Source organism: Kogia breviceps, chromosome 5, assembly GCF_026419965.1.
Source record: "Kogia breviceps isolate mKogBre1 chromosome 5, mKogBre1 haplotype 1, whole genome shotgun sequence".
NCBI lineage: Eukaryota > Metazoa > Chordata > Mammalia > Artiodactyla > Physeteridae > Kogia > Kogia breviceps.
In genome coordinates, this window is record NC_081314.1 from 9,320,351 (window position 1) to 9,341,746 (window position 21,396).

At 36.5% G+C, this 21,396-nt stretch overlaps 1 long non-coding RNA gene across 1 annotated transcript; it reads left to right on the plus strand.

Moving 5' to 3' along the window:
* The first annotated feature begins 1,772 nt into the window (after positions 1–1,772).
* On the plus strand, positions 1,773–20,060 carry LOC136794312 (uncharacterized). The gene is made up of 3 exons (XR_010840897.1): positions 1,773–1,788; positions 7,645–7,697; positions 19,976–20,060. It is a non-coding gene; the product is annotated as an uncharacterized lncRNA (long non-coding RNA).
* Positions 20,061–21,396: the final 1,336 nt, after the last annotated feature.

The window sequence follows — 21,396 nt, forward strand, 5'->3', positions numbered from 1 at the left end:
GCAGTGGTTCTGCAGCTCATCAAATACAGTGAGCATCTGTTCTTTCAAGTGTAGAGAATCCTGCAGAGATTGAAGAGCATTTTGCTGATAACTATTTCATGCAATACATCTTAGACACTGTCTTGACTATGACATGACATATTTTTCAGGGCACTTCTAAATTTATCTAATTTTTTCATTCTATAACCATCATTTGCCTCTAAGAGCCCAGTATGTGACAGGCAAATGGAGATTTGAAGAAGAAAATAGATCACTTGGCCTTTTTAAGACAGATTCTGTTTTTGTATTTGCAATTATTATTACTACTCCTTTGCTTTTGTTTTGGGGGTTTGCTACATGTATTTGAAATAAAATATATGTAATCTGAGGTATATAAATGATGTAATAGATTTCAAATTGATCATGAACATGTACTGTGAAATTCTTTAAGTCACCTAACCTTTCTGTGTACTAAATTTCTTATGTCTTGTCTGTAAAGTAGAAGCAAATGTCAAGCAAGAAGGGAAGGCCCCTTTAAAACCTTCTAGGATTTTATTGACAAGAAAGTTGAAGATCTTTGAGATTGACTTTATGCCTGGGAAAATGGAAGATCTTAGAGACAGGATGATTTTCTCCTAATTACATAATGGGTCTTTGGCCATAGGATAAGAATCCAGATCTAAACCTGTGTGTGCTATAAGTATTAATACCCCTCTTTTACAGAAATAAGTTTAATCCTTTTGTGTCAAAGATGATATTATGATAAAATTAAACAAAAGGTATTAATTCTTTAAAATATGTTGGTCATAAATGCTATTCAGCAAAAATTTGTGGTCATTTCTCCTCTAGACAGAGAATTGCAATTCACTGCTCTTAAAGCTAGCTGTGCTTTGATGAAAACAAAAAAGGTCCGTGAAAACATGCAATTTCCATACTTCCGGCTGAAAATCTGGAGCTTGAGAACAGTTTACCACATGCACTCCTTCCCACCTCAACAAATGTGGAAACCCAAAAATGGAACATGTATAGTCTGGACTCTCGGGTGAAGACAAAGTAGAACCCCAGCTGACCCTTGATGGACATGTACCATGTGAGATAATGATAATGCTTTTGTCAATCATTGTGGATGGGTGTTAGCATATCACATATATATGCTGTATGCATACACCTAGGTTTGCTTCCTTCAGTTATCTGCCCTGGAAGATAAATGATTGAATATATGATTTTTGGAATAGATCTCATCAGTTATGCAGTAAAAGTGTACAGGGTCATGAGTGACTTCTCATCACTTCACTAGCAGTTCTCATATGTTCTCCTAACATAATTTGGACCCATAGACTGTTGGGCCTGCTGCTCCCGCCTAATGGCACTTTTATCCATCGCACTCCCGGGTTAGACGTAGAGCATATCTTCCTCCTTTACATTTTCTAGTGCACTGCATCAAGACATTTTTGTTTTCGTAACTGATATTTTTTTTTAGTTTTGTTAGCAAATGTCAAGCAGACATGGTCCATTGGAAACCATCCAAAATTTATGGATTAGGAAAATGAAGATCTTAAAAACTCATTTCATTGATGAGAATATTGCTGTTGTTTAGAAAGACTATCAGGAAGATAAGGTTTTTGGGTTGTTACCATATGTGAAAATATTTTCATTTTGCCCTCACATTTTACTGTTTTTGTCATGTATAATTCTAGGATCAATGATAATCAAAACTTTGAAGAGACAAAGGACTTGCTGCTTGTCAGTCACTTTGCATCAAATATTATTCATGACATATCTTGCGCCAGTCTTCTTGCTACTGTGGAGGTAAAGTTATAATTATTAAAAATTTCAACATTTTGAAGTATTTTTTGTGAAATATTATGAGTATATATCTACATATATGTATATTTAAAATAATTTTCTGCCAGACATTAGTAGACTGTCTAAATGTAAAGATAAGTCAGGTATATTTTCAACTGTTAGTTATAGCCCTAAATTCTGTTTTCTCTTGTTGATTCTCTTTTGATAGGGATGCTTGAACATATGGCTTTGTGCTCTGTATCTCTAAACTTTTCTATTACATTTTATATGTCTTTACTTATTATTGAACCTTCAGGAGAATTTTACTTTTTTTTTTTTTTTTTTGCGGTACTCGGGCCTCTCACTGTTGTGGCCTCTCCCGTTGCGGAGCACAGGCTCCGGACGCGCATGCTCAGTGGCCATGGCTCACGGGCCCAGCCGCTCCGCGGCACGTGGGATCTTCCCAGACCGGGGCACGAACCTGCGTCCCCTGCATCGGCAGGCGGACTCTCAACCACTGCGCCACCAGGGAAGCCCTACATTTTAAATTGAAGGTCACTTACATGTGCATTATCTTTTCTAGACATTCTATTGAAATAGAATAGAAATTGTGTTTTAACATAATTATTTTCTGATTGCTCTTCTTTTAGAGAAGTTAGTTTTTAGTTTTTTTCTGAATATAACATGCTCCTGATTCTTGCCGTAATATTTATTTCATAGTGTTATGTTTTTGTCCTGAGACTCATAGATACAGCTTTTGGCTCAACCAATTGTCCTCATTGTTCATAGTAAATTTTTCTTTAATATTGTTTACATTTCTCAAATATTTGTTTGTTTTTTGTTATGCTTTTATATTTGAGAGCATCAACCAAAAAACAAAAATACACAGAAGTTTGCAAATAAGAAGAGAGTTTATTTGGGGTCTTATTAATTGTACTTCAGGAGACTCAGATTTGCGTTAAATCAAAAGAGGATTCTGGGGAAGAGAAGTGGTTGGAGGCTTATAAAGACAAAAGCCATGAGGCTGTACTCTGACGCCAGAAGGGAAATATTTGTCTTTAAGGGATGTCTGTCTTGATTCGTTTTAGGGTAAGGGTCCCAAAAGTATCTTGAGTTTCTGGCAGATGTTCTGGATGCCTTCATTAGGACAATAAGTGGTCAAAAGGTCAGATTCCATCCAGGCTGAGATGTGCATAAGTCACACGTCCTCAATGGCCTCTCAACCTCATTTTAGAGAGCTCTCTTAGCAATACCTACTCCCTTTTGATTTTCCTTCCACAAGAACAGCGCTTTGAGATGTAGTATATTTTCCTTGTAGTTGTGCTAGTCTGTTTATTCTTCTGAATTAGCTTCCTCTGTGCTTCGCTGAGCATACGTGGTCTGTCATGAACAGACTAAAATAAGGACTCTCCTATTTTGGAATGCTGTAGGGTAATGTTACATTATTGAATGGAGGAATGTTTAGATTTTTTCTTTTTCATCTGTGTCCCCTACAGAGGTCTGCAGTGAAACTTGACTATGTTAGGCTTTTCCACCATATGAGCTCCCCATGAAATATTTTGCTGTGGTTAGAAAGTAATTCTCACAGCTTGGACTTGGAAGCAAGTGCCGCTTTTTATGCTGGAGGGAAGGGGTGGTTCTAGCTCCAATCTTGGTAGGTGGTCCATTATTTATTTAACTACACTAGCAGTTCTCTAACTTTCTGGCCTTAGGACTTATTTCTATACTTTTATTTATGTGAGTTATCTCTCCTAATGTCTACCATATTAATAGATAAAACCAAAAAACATTTAAAACCCAAGAATATAGAAACACATTTCATTAATCTTCAGAGTGATGACGTCAGCATATCACATAGTCTCTGAGCAGTTTTCCAGTATACATCGGGAGACAATGAGAGTGAAAAAGACAATGACATTACTAAGAGTTTATATTATTGCAAAAATAACCCCTAGACCACAGTTTGAAAACCACTGAGCTCTGTTATTCAGTGGTTTAGCTAGAGTAAATCATGCTTGGAAGTAATATAATGTTTTTTGCACATTTTCTTTCCTTGTTCCCTTTTCTAGAATTTATTCTGGATCTTTACAAGTTACTACTGAGTGGTATGTAGAGACATAAGTGACCTCTCTCTATCCTGCTTTGCTTTATCCATGACCTAAAAGGTGGTAGCTACACTGCTCATTCCTGCATCTCCTATCAGTTTATTCTGAGCTTAGACTCTGTTGGAGAATGATGGTTAACTCTGCAGCAACCATCTTTATTTGGGTTTGATTTTTCACTTCTCTACATGTTCCAGCAGTTTCATCCCATCTGCTTTGTGTTCCTTTGAAGTCAGTCTCTTTTTCTCATCCCCAGCCCCTTGCAACCACAGATCTACCATCACTGTTGTTTTGCCTTTTTTTAGAACTTAAAAAGATGCAGTCGTATAGTATGAAGTTGTTCGTGACCAGCTTATTTCATTTAGCACAATGCCTATGGGGTTCATGCATGTTGTGTATATGGGTAATTTTTTGCTTGTTATTGCTTAGTAGTTGGATCCATTTTATTGATTACTCATAGGCATTTTGGTTGTTTTTCAATTTTTGCTATTCTGAATAAGGCTGTAATGAATATTTTGTACAAGTCTTAATGGTGACAGGTTTTCATTTAAACTAATTTGTTTTAAAATATACTACTTTATTATTATTTTGATCTTGAAGTGATTTGCCATATGCTGCAAACATAAATCTTTTTTTCATTTCAATAACGGGGCAGAAGATGAAATAGAGATATTAAATATATTGATCTGAAACAGAAAGTTTTGATACAAGGTCAGTTACAATGGAGGAATTATACTTCAGGGCATTTTGAAAAATTTCAAAGGTATTGGGAACATTTAATTATAAAGGGTCGTTACAAAATCAGAACTTTTAAATAAATTGATTTGTTTTAAGTACTTGTGACCTAAAATTGGTGCTAGACTAAAATAATCAACCTTCGTGATTTTTTTAAAATGTCATGGGTCTTAGAGAATATTTTAAAAGGTTTACCTTTGGTATAGAATCATTACCAAATGTTTTGGAGAATATTGGGTTTTATTAAGATTAGTGAATTTCTTGGTCTTTAAAACTCATATTTTTAATTTTCATGGCATTTCTCAATTAACAAAGTATTTTATTTTATCCATTCAACGAACACTTGCTGAGCAACATTATGTGTTAGGTAATATCATAGATTCAAAAGCCAGAGAGAAAAGATGTAAATATACACAAAATATTTCATAGTCTGCTAAAGACACAGCTTCAACTGTGTCCCTGTAACCATGGACATGACACAGAAAAGAGACAAATTTTTGAGTGTCCAGCCTTAATTTTAATCATTTTGCTTCCTAGCCAGTTTGGGGGTTTTCCACTCTCCACTTGCATCTTGCCTCACCAGTGGAATTTCACACCTGTAACTCTATCCTCTGAGTGAAATACACTACCTTGTGGAGAGTGAACAAAATTCTTCATTAGTGCTGAGGACTCTGAACACTGATTGGAATTCTTCAGTCATAACCCATTCTTTCCAAGTTTAAAGATGTTTTTAATGACTACTCACTTAATAGAGACAACCTATCCACAAATTAAAATCAGGGAAGGTCCTTAATTTTTGTACCAATACATCAACCATGAATCTCTAAAAAGTAGAAAATGGTGAGTAAATGTGGATTAAGTTAATGAATGAATGAATGAATGAAAAACTATTGTTTATACTTAGGAGCAAAATTGCTCTTTCCATTAATCCTACAGGCTACTATTTCTTCATTAAAATATTTTCATTATATAACTTTAAGAAACTTAAAATAAAACATGTACAAATAGAAGATGAATTCACAGAAACAATTTCAATAATAGACTAGCTCTAATGCCACTGGAATGATAGAATGCTGTGGGATGCCCAAGGAAGTTGATACTGGCCGGGGAAACAAGTTCTTATTTGCTTAATAATGTAATTCTCCAAAAAACTAAAATTTATCTTTCACTGAAAATCTGAAGTCTGGTGCTATATTTATACCAATTTACTCTACAGATATTCAGAAGTTTTCATGGACTTAGATACTGAATTAGTTGTTCAGTTCTATTCAACAATGTATGATTACACTAGTAAGATCTATTGTGATTCTAAATATATTCCGTGAAATGATTTTGGAATGGACATATTATATACAAAATGTTTATTGAAAAGACTAACAAATTTCTATAATGCCTTAAAAACTCTAGAAAAAGAAAGATAAAAAGGCTAACCCCTTTTCCCCTAAAATGTGTATAGTATTATAAAAATCACATTCAAATATGTCATGTAATAACTTCTTCCCACCCCTTTTTTGGTATTAATGCTGTTTTATTGGAAATCATTGGAAGCCATTTTAATGGAAATGTTACCAGTGCTTATTATCAAAATATCTTATTGAAAATAAAACAAATGAACCAACCAAACAACAACAAAAACAATCCTTAGGGCTTCCCTGGTGGTGCAGTTGTTGAGAGTCTGCCTGACGATGCAGGGGACATGGGTTCGTGCCCCGGTCCGGGAAGATCCCACATGCCGCGGAGCGGCTGGGCCCGTGAGCCATGGCCACTGAGCCTGCGCGTCCAGAGCCTTTGCTCCGCAACGGGAGAGGCCACAGCAGTGAGAGGCCCGCGTACCGCAAAAAAAAAAAAAAAAAAAAAGACAGAGATTGTTAGAGTGAATCATAAAACATGGCCAAACTATATGTTATCTATAAAAAACCCACTTTAAGTATGTAGACATGTATAGATAAAACATAAGTGGATGGAAAAAAATATACCATGCTAACACTAATCATAAGAAAGCAAGAGTAGCTGTATTAATTTCAGACAGAGCTAACTTCAAAGTAAGAAAAATTATTTGGAAGAAGGGCACTGCATAATGAAAAAAGGCTCAGTTCTCCAAGAAGCCATAATAATTCTTAACATGTAGGCTAATGACAACCGAGTATCAAAGAAGTGAAGTAAAAACAGATAGAACTACAAGAGTAAATAGGTAAACTCACTATCACAGTTGGAGATTTCAACACACCTCTCTCAAAAATGGACAGATCCGGCAAAGAGAACTTCAGTAAGGACAGTTGAACTCAATAACAAGTGTCAAACTCAGTATCGAGTGTCAAACTCAATATCAAGTGAATATAATTGACATCTATAGCCTATATCATCCAACAACAGCAGAATACACATTTTTCATAGACTCACATGGAACATTCATAAAGATAGACCACATTCTGCACCATAAAACACACCTTAATGAATTTAAAACAATAGAAATTATATAATGTCTATTCTCAGATCACAATGGAATTATACTAGACATCAGTAACAGGAAGATAACATTAAAATCCCCAAATATGTGGAAATTAAGCTATATTTCTAAATAACACACGAGTAAAAGAAGAAATCACAAGAGAAATTTTAAACTATTTTGAACTGAGTGAAAATGAAAATACAACTTATCAATGTCTGTGAGATACAGCAAAAGCAGTGCTTCGAGGAAAAAGGGTTTTCTGGATCAGAGAAGCTGATACAGGCTGATGTAAGTCTAAGCTTTTGTTTCATTTCACCATAAAAATCACAAAAATACCTCCTAAGTATCTGGATTTATCCCAGTTTATGTAATTTTCTATTACAGATAATAGAAAGGGCTTGTGCCATTATTGGTACAACATTGTAACCTTGAAATCAAAGGCTTTAGGCTTAGAGATCAGGCTTACAGAAATGTATACATGCATCTATTAAACCTTTGGCTTCTGCTTCAAGCCAACAAAGGAAAAACTACCTTCAACAGTCAATTGCCTTTTATCAACTTGAAAATAGTGACGTACATTTTTTTCTTTTCTAGGAGGAGTTATAAGATGAATTTGAGAAAGGATGGTGAAAAAAATGGGAATCAAAGTAAGGAGTGGTTTTTTTGGTTTTGCTTTTTTGCGGTACGCGGGCCTCTCACTGCTGTGGCCTCTCCCGTTGCGGAGCACAGGCTCCGGACGCGCAGGCTCAGCGGCCACGGCTCACGGGCCCAGCCGCTCCGCGGCATGTGGCATCTTCCCGGACCGGGACACGAACCCGCGTCCCCTGCGTCGGCAGGCGGACTCTCAACCACTGCGCCCTCTGCGCCCAGGGAAGCCCTCTGTCTTTTAATTGGTGCATTTAGACCACTAATATTCAAAATGATTATCCATATAGTTGGATTAGTATCTACTATATTCATTAGAGCTTTCAATTTGCAGCCCTTGCACTTTGTTCCTATTTTTGTCTTCCAGTTTTTTTCTGCCTTTTGTGGTTTTAATTGAGTACTTTATATGATTCTATTTTCTCTCCTTTATTAGTATACCAGTTATACTTTTTTTAAACTTTTCTTAACGGTTTCCCTAGAGCTTGCAATATACATTTACAACTAATTCAAGTCCACTTTCAAATAACACCATACTGCTCACAAGTAGTATATACGTTATAGTAACAAAATAATTCTAATTCCTACCTCCAATCATGCTGCTACTCATTTCACTTATATATAAGTATATAAAGCTTATACATAAGCATACCTTATGTATAAGATATATACATAAGGATACATAACTTAACATATTGTTGCTATTATCATTTTGAGCAAACTGTTATCTCTTACACCAATGAAGAATAAGAAAAATAAGTTTCTATTTTACCTTCACTTATTTCTTCTTCAGTGCTCTTCCTTTCTAATGTAGATTGGAGTTTCTAATCTATGTTATATTCCTTTTCACTAAAGAACTTTTTTTAAAAATTGAAGTATAGTTAATTGATAATGATGTGTTAGTTTCTGGTGTACAGCAAAGTGATTCAGTTATTATATATATGTGCATATATATAGTATTTTCCATTACATTTTATTATAAGATATCGAATATAGTTCCCTACACTATACAGTGGGACCTTGCTGTTTAATCTGTTTTATATATAGTAGTTGTATCTGCTAATCCCAAACCTCTAATTTAGCCCTCCCTCTTTTCCCCTTTGGTAACCATAAGTTTGTTTTCTATGTCTGTGAGTCTGTTTTTCTTTTGTAAATAAGTTCATTTGTATCATACTTTAGATTCCACATGTAAGTGATATCTTATGATATTAGTCTTTGTCTGACTTACTTCACTTGGTATGATAACCTCTAGGTCCATCCATGTTACTGCAAATGGCATTATTTCATTCTTTTTTATGGCTACTAGTATTCCACTGTGTACATATATATATTTACACACACACATTGTGTATATATACATATACACACAGATATATACATATATATACATATATATATATATATATACACACACCACTTCTTCTTTATCCATTCATCTGTCAATGGACATGTAGGTTGCTTCCATGTCTTGGCAATTGTAAATAGTGCTGCTATGAACATTGGGGTGCATGTATCTTTTCAAATGAGTTTTCTCCAGATATATGTCCAGGCATGGGATTGCTGGATCATATGGTAACTCTATTTGTAGTTTTTTAAGGAACCTCCATACTGTTATCCATAGTGGTTGCACCAATTTACATTCCCAGCAACAGTGCAAGAGGGTTCCCTTTTTTCCTCACCCTCTCCAGCATTTATTATTTGTAGACTTTTTGATGATGGCTATTCTGATGGGTGTGAGGTGGTACCTCACTGTAGTTTTGATTTGCATTTCTCTAATAATGAGCGATGTTGAACATTTTTTCGGGTGCTTATTGGCCATCTGTATGTCTTCTTTGGAGAAATGTCTATTTAGGTCTGCTGCCCAATTTTTTACTTTTATTTTTTACTTTTGTTTTTATTGAGTTGTATGAGCTCTTTGTATTTTTTTGGAAATTAAGCCCTTGTCAGGTGCATCGTTTGCAAATATATTCTCCCATTCTGTAGGTTGTCTTTTCATTTTGTTTAAGGTTTCCTTTGCGGTGCAAAAGCTTATAAGTTTGATTAGGTCCCATTTATTTATTTTTGCTTTTATTTCTATTGCCCTGGGAGACTGACCTAAGAAAACTTTGGTAGGATTTATATTAGAGAATGTTTTACCTATGTTCTCTTCTAGGAGTCTTATGGTGTCATGTCTTATATTTAAGTCTTTAAGCCATTTGGAGTTTATTTTTGTGTATGGTGTGAGGGACTGAAGAACTTTTTATTTTTTTAACATATCCTGTAAATCAGGTCTACTGGTAACTGATTACAGATTTTCTTTGTCTGAGAGAGTTTATTTTTCCTTCACTTTTGAAGGATTATTTCACAAAATACATAATTCCAGGTTGGCGGGGTTTTTTTTTCCTCTCAACACTTAACATTTTTCATTCTACTCTTTCTTGTTTGCATGGTTTCTGAAGAACTGAATGTAACTCTTATCTCTGGCTTCTTTCAGAGGAGAAAGAATCTCTGGATTTTTTTCTTTGTCTTTGATTTTCTGTAGTTTGAAGGTCAGATGCCTGGGTACCATGTGTCCTGCTTGATGTTCTCTAAGCTTCCTAGATATGTAGTTTGGTGTCTAATGTTAATATGGGGAAATTCTCAGTTATTATTGCTTCACATATTCTTCTGTTCCTTTCTTTCTTCTCCTTTTTATATTCATATTACATATATTTTACATCTTCTGTAGTTCTCCCACAGTCCTTGGATATCCTATTGTGTGGTTTTTTTTTTTCTTTCTTTCTTTCTTTTTTTTAATTTTTATTTTTAAGGATTCTATTGATACATCCTCTAGGTCAGACATTCTTTCCTGAGTCATGTCCAGTTTACTGATAAGCCCATCAAAGGCATTCTTCACTTCTATTTCAGTGCTTTTGATCTCTAGCATTTTGTTTTGGTTCTTTCTTAGGAGTTCCATCTTTCTGCTTACATTGTCCATCTGTTCTTGCATGGAGTCTGCTTTATCCATTAGAGCCCTTAGCATACTAATCCTACTTGTTTTAAATTTGCTGGTATGATAATTCTAACATTCTGTCATGCGTAGTTCTGATCCTTGTTATGTCTCTTCAGATTGTGTTTTTTGCCTTTTGGTGTGCCTTGTAATTTTTTCCTGACATTTTTTGATGTACCGGGTAAAAGGAACTGCTGTAAATAGGTCTTTGTTAATGTGGTGGTGAGGTGTTGGGGGTTGGAAGTATTGTACAGTCTTATGATTAGGGCTGAGTCTTTTAGTGAATCTATGCTTGTAGATTGTGAATTTCACAAGTGTTTCTCCGCTCTTTTCTCTCCACTTGGGTGGGACAGGATGGCTTGAGTAGCTGAAGTTGTGCGTTTCCCTTCTCCCATGTAGAAGGCGAGAGCTGGCTGGAATTGGGTGTTTCCCTCTCAAAGGTCAGTGAGGCTCTCCTTAACTAGTTTCCCCGGAGGGCCAGCATGGTTAAGAAGAGCAGAGTACTCTGACATTTCAAAGTGGTCCCCTTTCCCTCTCCTCTGCTTGAAGGCTGAGGGGATTTTTCTCCTATATTTACTGTGGGAATCTGGTTGAGCTCCTGGAGGTGAATCGTACGATATTGCTGGGGGGTCCACGTATGACAAGGTCCCTCTGGAGTGTTTCACCCTCAGAGTGGCCCACACTGAGCCTCCAGCAAATTTGTCAGTTGCAGTTCGGGTTTTCCTACCCCAGCACTGGTTCTCTGAGCAGTTTCCACGCGTGAGTGGATCCACTGATCCAAAAAGCCATGTACCTCTCTGTTTGCCTGCCTGTCTCTCCAGGGGGCAGATGTTTGCCCTGTGTCCTCCCTGCTATTATAGGTCCAAGAAAAGTTGTTGACTTTTCAGTCTGTTTAGCTTTCTACTTGTTTGAGGACTGCTGGAGATTTCCAAGCTCCTTACACACAACTGAAATTTGGAAGTGCCACTCATATATAAAACTTATTTAAAAACAAGAAAAGATAGGAAAACCGGTAACAAGATAATAAATGAAGTCAAGGAATGATAAATTAAATGTATTGAAAATGCATTACTGAGTGAGTTCGATAGCTAATTCTTTAAAAAGTTTTTAAAGGAATACATTTTAAAGTAGTTCACTGCCATATTTATTAGTTTAACCCATTGTATCAACCAGAAAAAGCAGCAAACAAATGTATTATAACAACAAAAACTTGAAAGGTATTCAATAAGACCCAGTTACTATTTCTAATATAAATCTTAAATGACAAAATAATTAAACATTCTAAGTATAATAATCACTGAAAATATCCTGATGAAATATTGAAACCATTTTAAATTAAAAGCAGGGCTAGACAGGACACTTGTACGAAGATTATTGTTTCATATTACATTAGACCGTCTAACAAATTGAACAGCATACATACACAAAATAAGAACAAAATCATAGCTTTCATGTATTCTAATTTTTTACTCTAATTTTTCTGGAAAGGCAAAGTTTGACTCCTTCATCACTCCTTGCACTTACCTTTCTCTGACTGAACTGGAAGTGTCTATTTTTATAACTTTTATGACATTAAAATTCTACTTATAAAGTTAGGAGCCAAGTTGCCACAGTCAAGAAGCCCTATTAGCTACCTCATATCTCAAGCTTCCGGATATCATGTTTCAGGAAAAAGTTATTACTTTTCTTTGAGGGTGTTATACTTTTTCTTACCATATTTAGAAAGACAACACTTCTCCACAATTTTGGAGGAATTCACTAGGATTGACAAGATCAATAACTATTAAATAATCAAATTGGAATAATGTGACAATACTAACATTTATTCCAATTTTACATTAGTCCTACTTTGCATCCTATAAAATGAAAAGGTCCTAAATGTACTTCAACCATAGAAATTTGATATATATTATATACTGATGATGCTATAAACACTTTATGCTATGAATGAATATAAAAAATTTAAAACATTGCAGTTGTGTCAGGTTTGCTCCTGGAGTGTAGCAAATATTTTATTATGTCTCTATGATTTTCCAGTTAGTTTTCTCTTAGACAGCTAAATAAAACTGTACCTTTAAAGAAAATGATTTGGAAAAAGGTTTTAATTGGTTTCTCTATGGTTCTGAACCAAAGTTTTAATACCATGCAATTTACATTATAATTTAGAGAAATTCTTTTTTTCTTTTTTTTTTTTTTTTTTGTGGTACGTGGGCCTCACCATTGTGGCCTCTCCCGTTGCAGAGCACAGGCTCCGGACGCGCAGGCCCAGCGGCCATGGCTCACGGGCCCAGCCGCTCCGCGGCACGTGGGATCCTCCCAGACCGGGGCACGAACCCGCGTCCCCTGCATCGGCAGGCGGACTCCCAACCACTGCGCCACCAGGGAAGCCCCAGAAATTCTTATTTATTTAAATCTTACTTAAAAGAGTGCCTTTTTAATTTGGGGTTTATACCTTTGTTCATTTTATTGTGGGTTGGTTCATCTTTGTTTTCTAACTTGCAGATTTTTACTAGGCCAGAGTATTTATTTAAAATAAACATTTGGGCTTCCCTGGTGGCGCAGTGGTTGAGAGTCTGCCTGCTGATGCAGGGGACATGGGTTCGTGCCCCGGTCTGGGAGGATCCCGCGTGCCGCGGAGCGGCTGGGCCCGTGAGCCATGGCTGCTGAGCTTGCACGTCCGGAGCCTGTGCTCAGCAACGGGAGAGGCCACGGCAGTGAGAGGCCCGCATACCACAAAAAAAAAAAAAATAATAAAATAAATAAATAAAAAAAATAAAATAAAATAAAATAAAATAAACATTTGAAGATTTGTAGTCTCTCTTTTAATAATATACATGTGGATAGATAGATTAAAAAATATATAGGGTTTAGCTATTACTGCATAGAATTTGATATAAAACTCAAACAATTTAGAAAGATATGCTATGGAAATTTAGCCTATGTTCAATTCTGGTCTCCTTCAGCAATAGTTCACAGTCCCAAAGAATACATACATTTAAAAAACTGTTTCATGTCAGGGGTATTAGATATACCATTTCATTTAATTTTTCATCAAAGAAGCTGGAAATTAATTTTTATTATTCTTATTTTAAAGACTGATTGGGAGGGCTTCCCTGGTGGCGCAGTGGTTGAGAGTCCGCCTACCGATGCAGGGGACGCGGGTTCGTGCCCCGGTCCGGGAGGATCCCACATGCCGTGGAGCGGCTGGGCCCGTGAGCCGTGGCCACTGAGCCTGCGCGTCCGGAGCCTGTGCTCCGCAACGGGAGAGGCCACAGCAGTGAGAGGCCCGCGTACCACACACACACACACACACACACACACAAAGACTGATTGGGTTTAAATTGTTGACTAAGGTATAGTTAGTACTACAGAGTGAGTAATAGAATAGAGATTCAAAAGCTCATCTGCCTGGTTGCAAATTCTCTTCTCATTTAAGCTCACTAAATTCTAGTCATTGGTGGAGGGTTTCTAGACTCAGAGGTCATTATTGCTTCTCTTCCTCCTCAAGCAGAAAGCAGAAAACACACTGAGGTATTTCCCTTTGTGTAAACTTGGTGTTTTTGAGGGAAAATCAAGTGCCAGATGGTTTATTTCCTTCCTTCCTTCCTCCCCTCCTCTCTTTTTCTGTCTTTCTTTCTTGGGCTTAATCCATTCTGTTTGATTCTGCTTGATGAATGTTTAATAATTAAGTACTTATTATACATACAAAATGTATTTCCCATTTCTACCTTGGGCATAGGGCACACCAATGTCTTAACATTTTAGCTAGCAAAAGTATAATGACAGGGCTTCCCTGGTGGCGCAGTGGTTGAGAATCTGCCTGCCAATGCAGGAGACACGGGTTCGTGCCCTGGTCCGGGAAGATCCCACATGTCGCGGAGCAACTAAGCCCGTGAGCTATGGCCGCTGGGCCTGCGCGTCCGGAGCCTGTGCTTCGCAACGGGAGAGGCCACAACAGTGAGAGGCCCGCATACCACAAAAAAAAAAAAAAAAAAAAAAAAAAAAAAAAAAAAAAAAAGTATAATGACAATAAGAGTATTTGAGCTAAATTAGAAGAAAATACTCTGGTAAATATTGTTCCAGATTACACAGGCTTGAAAACTCCACCAATTTATTCTTAAAACTCATGTCCTCTGATTTTGAAAAAAAATCCATTTTTTCCCCCAAATCTCTCAGATCATTTAGGAAGAAATATAAAGTGTTTATAGTTTATACACAGAATGGAGATAATCCCTTTGGAGCCTCTGCAGAGTCTGTGTAGGGTTGTAAAGCAAGAAACAATCCAGTAGGAATGTGTATATATGTGTATACATATATATATATATATATATATATATATATATATCTAATTATATGAATATATAATGCTCTTCCTGTCAAGTATCTGTATGATATGACTGGTTATTTTTCCACAGCCACAGCCTCTGTCCTTATCAAGTAGAGATAGGAATGGGGAGGAAATAGAGTGGACCTTTTGTTCTCATTCTCTCTTTTGAGTGTTAAATACCATACAACACACTGACTGATGGCCACTTTGCCTACATCTCTGGCTGTGTATGGTAACTAGTCAGCATGAGATAGATAATTTTAAACAAATGTTACAAAAATGTGATATTACTTTTTGCAAATTGACTTGCTTGGCAGTAACAATTTTACAATGTCACCTAAATGGTTATTTTTTCCTGTAAATTCCACCTTAGCAACTAGAAGCAAGTATCCAGCACATGCAGTTCAATGTTTTGCACATTAAGCTTAATGAGAGTGTGTTCTTCATGTTGGTGATTAACCAAGTCAAGAATAAAACCAATGATAGCACAATAGCCTTTACTATTTGCTCCTATATAATGTACTCAAGTGTTCTCCTTAGTTTATTATATTAATATAATAATTGAAAATCCCATTGTCATTTTCTTCCAAATATTAAAACTATTGATAATTTATGTTGAACTAATAAAGAATAGCTCAATTTAGAAAGCAGCATCTCTATTAAATTACTACATAATTAACCACCTTAAGTAATAATTTTTTATTTTGTTTTCTTAGGGATGATTGATTCAAAAATTTACCTGGATTACTGAAGTAAAAATTTTCAAAATTTCAAAACAGAGTTCAGTTAGTGAATTTTGTCCTTATTTGTTCTTTAGGAGTATGACTTTTTCACCATATATATGAGAACTAGCTCAGCTTGAAAAGGAAGAATTATTTAAGGAACAATTAGTCATTTGGGGAGTTGGAAGACAGACACAAGTTATACAAAGTGAAAGCTTCTAATAGTCATAGTGTATTAATGCATAAGTATTCCCAATATACAGTAGCTTAAAGGAAGAATAAAATGACAAAACCAAAGAGTTAAACCCTGATGCGAGTCCTAGGATTTGCTCTCAACAACAAATAAAATATACAATAGGTGAAAAAATGTTTTATTTATGAGAGTAAAATGAATAGCACCATAGGAAATAAGTTATTTGCTGTAGTAAACATCAAAAGGGCAAGAATTGCAATTTGATATGTCTCCCAAGGAGTGTGATAAAGATGTGAGTCTAAAATTAGGGAAGTACATATTTAATATTAATAGAAGTCTCCACTTTGTATAAAGACCTTGAAGTGATATATGTCTTCCATGCTATGCCTTAGGATGACTATTTCATTTGTTAGAAACTATCACTGCCTATCTTTATAAAGCTTGGTTTGTTTATAGCAAGAGTACAAAATGCGCTATGATTCTGTGAAACAAGAAAAAAGTGGAACTGAAAGCAAGTTCTAGAAATATTCTATGAGAAAAAAATAGTAACGGTATTATTTTGGAAAACAAAGCCTGAAGTATTAGAATTCAGTCAAATGTGATATGTCATATAGTCAAACTTAAACAACTAGCCCTTTCACAAAAATGACTTTAGGTAGAGGTTAGGTGTTTACTATGTACCAGGTACTTTTTTAGTCACTATATGTATGTTATTTAATTTAAATTGCACACACCTCAACAATGTAATAATTATGCTATTTTATAGATTAGGGAAATAAACATATGAAAATAAGCAACTCGCCCAAGGTCACAGAGTAAGTGGCAATTCAGCTTTCAAGTAAAACTTTAAACATAAAAAGTTTGTTTATAGTTTTTGCCTTAGCTATTTATTGCTGTAATAAAAATCGCCTTAAAATATAGTTAAAAATAACAAGAAAATTTAATTGCTCACAATTTAGGCAGATCAGAAGTTGGGAGCCACTCAGCTAAGCAGTTCTTCCTTGGGGGACTTTCATGAGGTTTCGGTCACGATGTCAGCCAGGGCTGCCATCATCTGAAGGTTTGACTACGACTGGAAGATCCACTTCCAGAGTGGGTCGCTCACATGGCCAGCGTTTTGTGGACAGGAGGCCTCTGTCCTCCACCTAACTCTCTATAGTTCTCTCCACAGGACTGCTTGTGTTCTCATGACAAGGCAGCTGCCTTCCCCAAATGTAAGCGAGCCAAGAGACAAAAGCAGAAGTCAGTATGCCTTTTCTTACCTAGCCTCAGAAATTATATACTTTCACCTCCCTAATATCCTCTGATCATACAAGTCTACCCTATTCAACATGAGAGGAGACCACACAAGTTCATGAGTACTCGGAAGTCTGGGTCACTGAGGGTCATCTTGGAGACTGGCTTCCATAAAGCTATAGGTCAAAAAGAGTACCCTGTTCTCCAGTGGAGGTTAATTCTACTCTATTTTTACTATACTATATTAGATATAATTCTATTTCATTACCAACAAGATATTGGATACAGTTTTTCTTTAGATAAGAATAGATACTGTGGGCATTGGAAGCTTCTCCCTAGTGAAGGGTTCATATCTTCCTGATTTTACTGTAACATGTTTTGAATAACTACTGAAATACACACACATTCTAAAAGCAATCAATTTTGCGATCAATTATGCAAAAATTATAGGCTGTGTTGTTATGTAGTTTAACTTCCAAGGTATTTCAGGTAACAGCTTTACCGATGTTTTGTCATTCCCTAACTTACATCCTTAGCTTTCTAGCCTGTTCTAATTTTATCCTTACTGCCTACTCTGAATGTAGGTAATTTCTATGACAGCAACCCATTTCTTGGTTCCACTTTTCTGTAATAGCTAGGACATAGGCTAAAATGGTTGCACCAGTAATATTCTGCCTCATAACAAGCCACCCTGAAACTCAGCAGCTTGAAAAACAAGCATTCTGTTTAGTTCACTACTCTGTTGAGTAGTTCTCTGAGTCTGGACTGGCTCCGCTCATCTCACTGTGTGCTCTCTCATCTGGCTATGTTAATTTTGGAGTTTGATGGTGGCTAAATGATCGAGGTTAGCCTTACTCACATGTTGTAGTTTGGCAGATATTGGCCATAGCTTCTCAGTTCCCCTTCATGTGGCCAACTATCTTCCAGCAAGCTTGCCAGAGGCCTAGCCATAGGTCCATGGTGGTCTCTGGTTTCAAATGCACCAAAAGGGTCAAACATCAATTGATAAATGCCTTTTACGTCTCTGCTCTAATCATGCTTGATATTGTCCTATTGGTCAAAACAAAACACATGGCCAAACCTAGAGTTCAAGGATGAAGAAATAGAATCCATTTGCTCTATGGGAGCAGATGCAAAATCATATCTATAAGGATGTAAAAAATATGTAGCCATTTTGCAGTCTTCTAGAATCTGCTTTTTGGCTGCAAATCCTTTACATTCTTCTCACATGCAAATTATGTTAGCCCCAATTCTAAGACTTTCAAGAGTCTTATCTGAATGATGGCAACAAACTTGAGGTTAAGGATCTCATGATATAAATCAAATCTAAGAGCAGGAGAAGCTCCTTGGATGTGGCTCTTCTTGATCCATAGACCTATGAACTAAAATGATAAGTTACATATCTTCCACAAACCAAACATAAAATGGGGAGAGGACAGATAGACTTAATTGACACAGTTTGTTCAAAGAGGTAAGGAGAGGCCCTTAGCAGTCACTGGCCTCCCACATTTTTGAAATCTCACAAGGCAAATATATTGAGGTCCGCTAATCTGGGGGCAGAGAATGTTCCCTGATTAGGACCTGGTTCTGCTCACAGATAGTGTCTCTCCAGTCCATTGTTCTCCTTAAATATTGTCTTTCTTTCCTGTGTTCTTGGCACCACCCTCTAAAATATCCTTCCTTTTCCAAAAGAAGTAGCCTAGGTTTGCTAATGAGTAGGCTTTTATGCCCTCTCTTTCCCATTGTATGTATGTATGTATTGGGACCCAGGGAAGGACTTGGAGGCTGGAGTCTGTTCCCTACAAATAAAAACTGGGGGTCAAAAAGGATTCCATGCCCAGGAGCCCCACAAGGTCTGCCTGGTTTCACTCTGTAAACATACTTTTCACTATTTTGGGTGGTATATGAGGCTGCTGTAACAAAATCCGCAGGATTCTTAGAGATTAAATAATTTAAAGGAGCAAGGCTACAAGACCTATTTTTAAGCTTCTTAAAAGGTTTTTTGTGTAGCTGAAAAGATCTGTGATTTAATGTCTTAACATCCGACATAGTACTCCTGATCCTGATTTAATATTTGACTTGAGGCTATTTCTTTCTTTTTTCTGCTTTATTGAGGTATAATTGACATATAACCTGTAAGTTTAATGTGTACAATATAACAATTTGAAAAATGTATGTGTTGCAAACTGATTACCACAATAAACTGAGTTAACATCCACCACCTCACATAATTACATTGTTTTTCCTTGTGATGAGAAGATATAAGATCTAGTCCCTTAACGACTTTCAAATATACAGTACAGAAATGCTAACTATAGTCACCATGCTGTACATGACATCCCCAGAACTTATTTAACTTATAACTGGTAGTTTGCACCTTTTGACTACCTTCATCCATTTCCTCCAGCACCTACCACACACTGAAGCTATTTCTTATCTTGATACAGTTATCCTTTGCTGGAAGAAACTAGGATGAGAAACATATTGTTTTGTTGTGTTTTGTTTCATTTTGGTATGTGTGTGTTTAAACAGACTATCCAGAGTGCTCTATATTTCCTCTAAATTTTGCTAATAAAAACTTATTTTCTTGTTTAGTGCATCTATCTCTCATTTTATCATAGGCAGCTTAAAATTAAAAAAGCTACTGTTATTGAGCTGCATGAGTTGCTTATAAATTTTGGAGATTAACCCTTTGTCAGTTACTTCATTTGCAACTATTTTCTCCCATTCTGAGGGTTGTCTTTTGGTCTTGTTTATGGTATCCTTTGCTGTGCAAAAGCTTCTAAGTTTCCTTAGGTCCCATTTGTTTATTTTTGTTTTTATTTCCATTTCTCTAGGAGGTGGGTCAAAAAGGATCTTGCTGTGATTTATGTCATAGAGTGTTCTGCCTATGTTTTCCTCTAAGAGTTTGATAGTGTCTGGCCAAACAACCCAATCCAAAAATGGGCAGAAGACCTAAATAGACATTTCTCCAAAGAAGATATACAGATTGCCATCAAACACATGAAAGAATGCTCAACATCATTAATCATTAGAGAAATGCAAATCAAAACTACAATGAGATATCATCTCACACTGGTCAGAATGGCCATCATCAAAAAATCTAGAAACAATAAATGCTGGAGAGGGTGTGGAGAAAAGGGAACCCTCTTGCACTGCTGGTGGGAATGTCAATTGATACAGCCGCTATGGAGAACAGTATGGAGGTTCCTTAAAAAACTGCAAATAGAACTACCATACGATCCTGCAATCCCACTACTGGGCATATACCCTGAGAAAACCATAATTCAGAAAGACTCATGTAGCAAAATATTCATTGCAGCTCTATTTACAATAGCCAGGACATGGAAGCAACCTAAGTGTCCATCAACAGATGAATGGATAAAGAAGATGTGGCACATATATACAATGGAATATTACTCAGCCATAAAAAGAAATGAAACTGAGTTATTTATAATGAGGTGGATAGACCTGGAGTCTGTCATACAGAGTGAAGTAAGTCAGAAGGAGAAAAACAAATACCGTATGCCAACACATATATATGGAATCTAAGAAAAAAAAATGTCATGAAGAGACTAGGGGTAGGACGGGAATAAAACACAGACCTACTAGAGCATGGACTTGAGGATATGGGGAGGGGGAAGAGTAAGCTGTGACGAAGTGAGAGAGTGGCATGGACATATACACACTACCAAACGTAGGGTGGATAGCTAGTGGGAAGCAGCCGCATAGCACAGGGAGATCAGCTTGGTGCTTTGTGACCACCTAGAGGGGTGGGATAGGGAGGGTGAGAGGGAGGGACACACAGGAGGGAAGCGATATGGGAACATATGTATATGTATAACTGATTCACTTTGTTGTAAAGCAGAAACTAACACACCATTGTAAAGCAATTATACTCCAATAAAGATGTTAAAAAAAAAGCACTATTTTTATATTTTATAAGGAAGACTCTCCAGCCAGACACAGAAGTTCATTAAGTATCTTGCTAGTTTCTCCAATATGGCATGTGATGGTGTTGCCAAACTTTCTATCATTACATAACCAGGGTCCATTTTTTTTTTCCAGCCTTCAATAATGGTTTTCTTTCTATCATTCAAATCCTATGGACAAGCTTCTCAAAGGCCCTCTGTAAGCAGATAGGGTAGAGGAGCCCCAGAGAAAGAGAACCAGGCATGCCTTTCTTCACATAGGAGAAGCTATTTTGTGATCTAAGCCTGGCCACAATGCTTGGCTTTGAGCAGGTGTCAGTAATTTA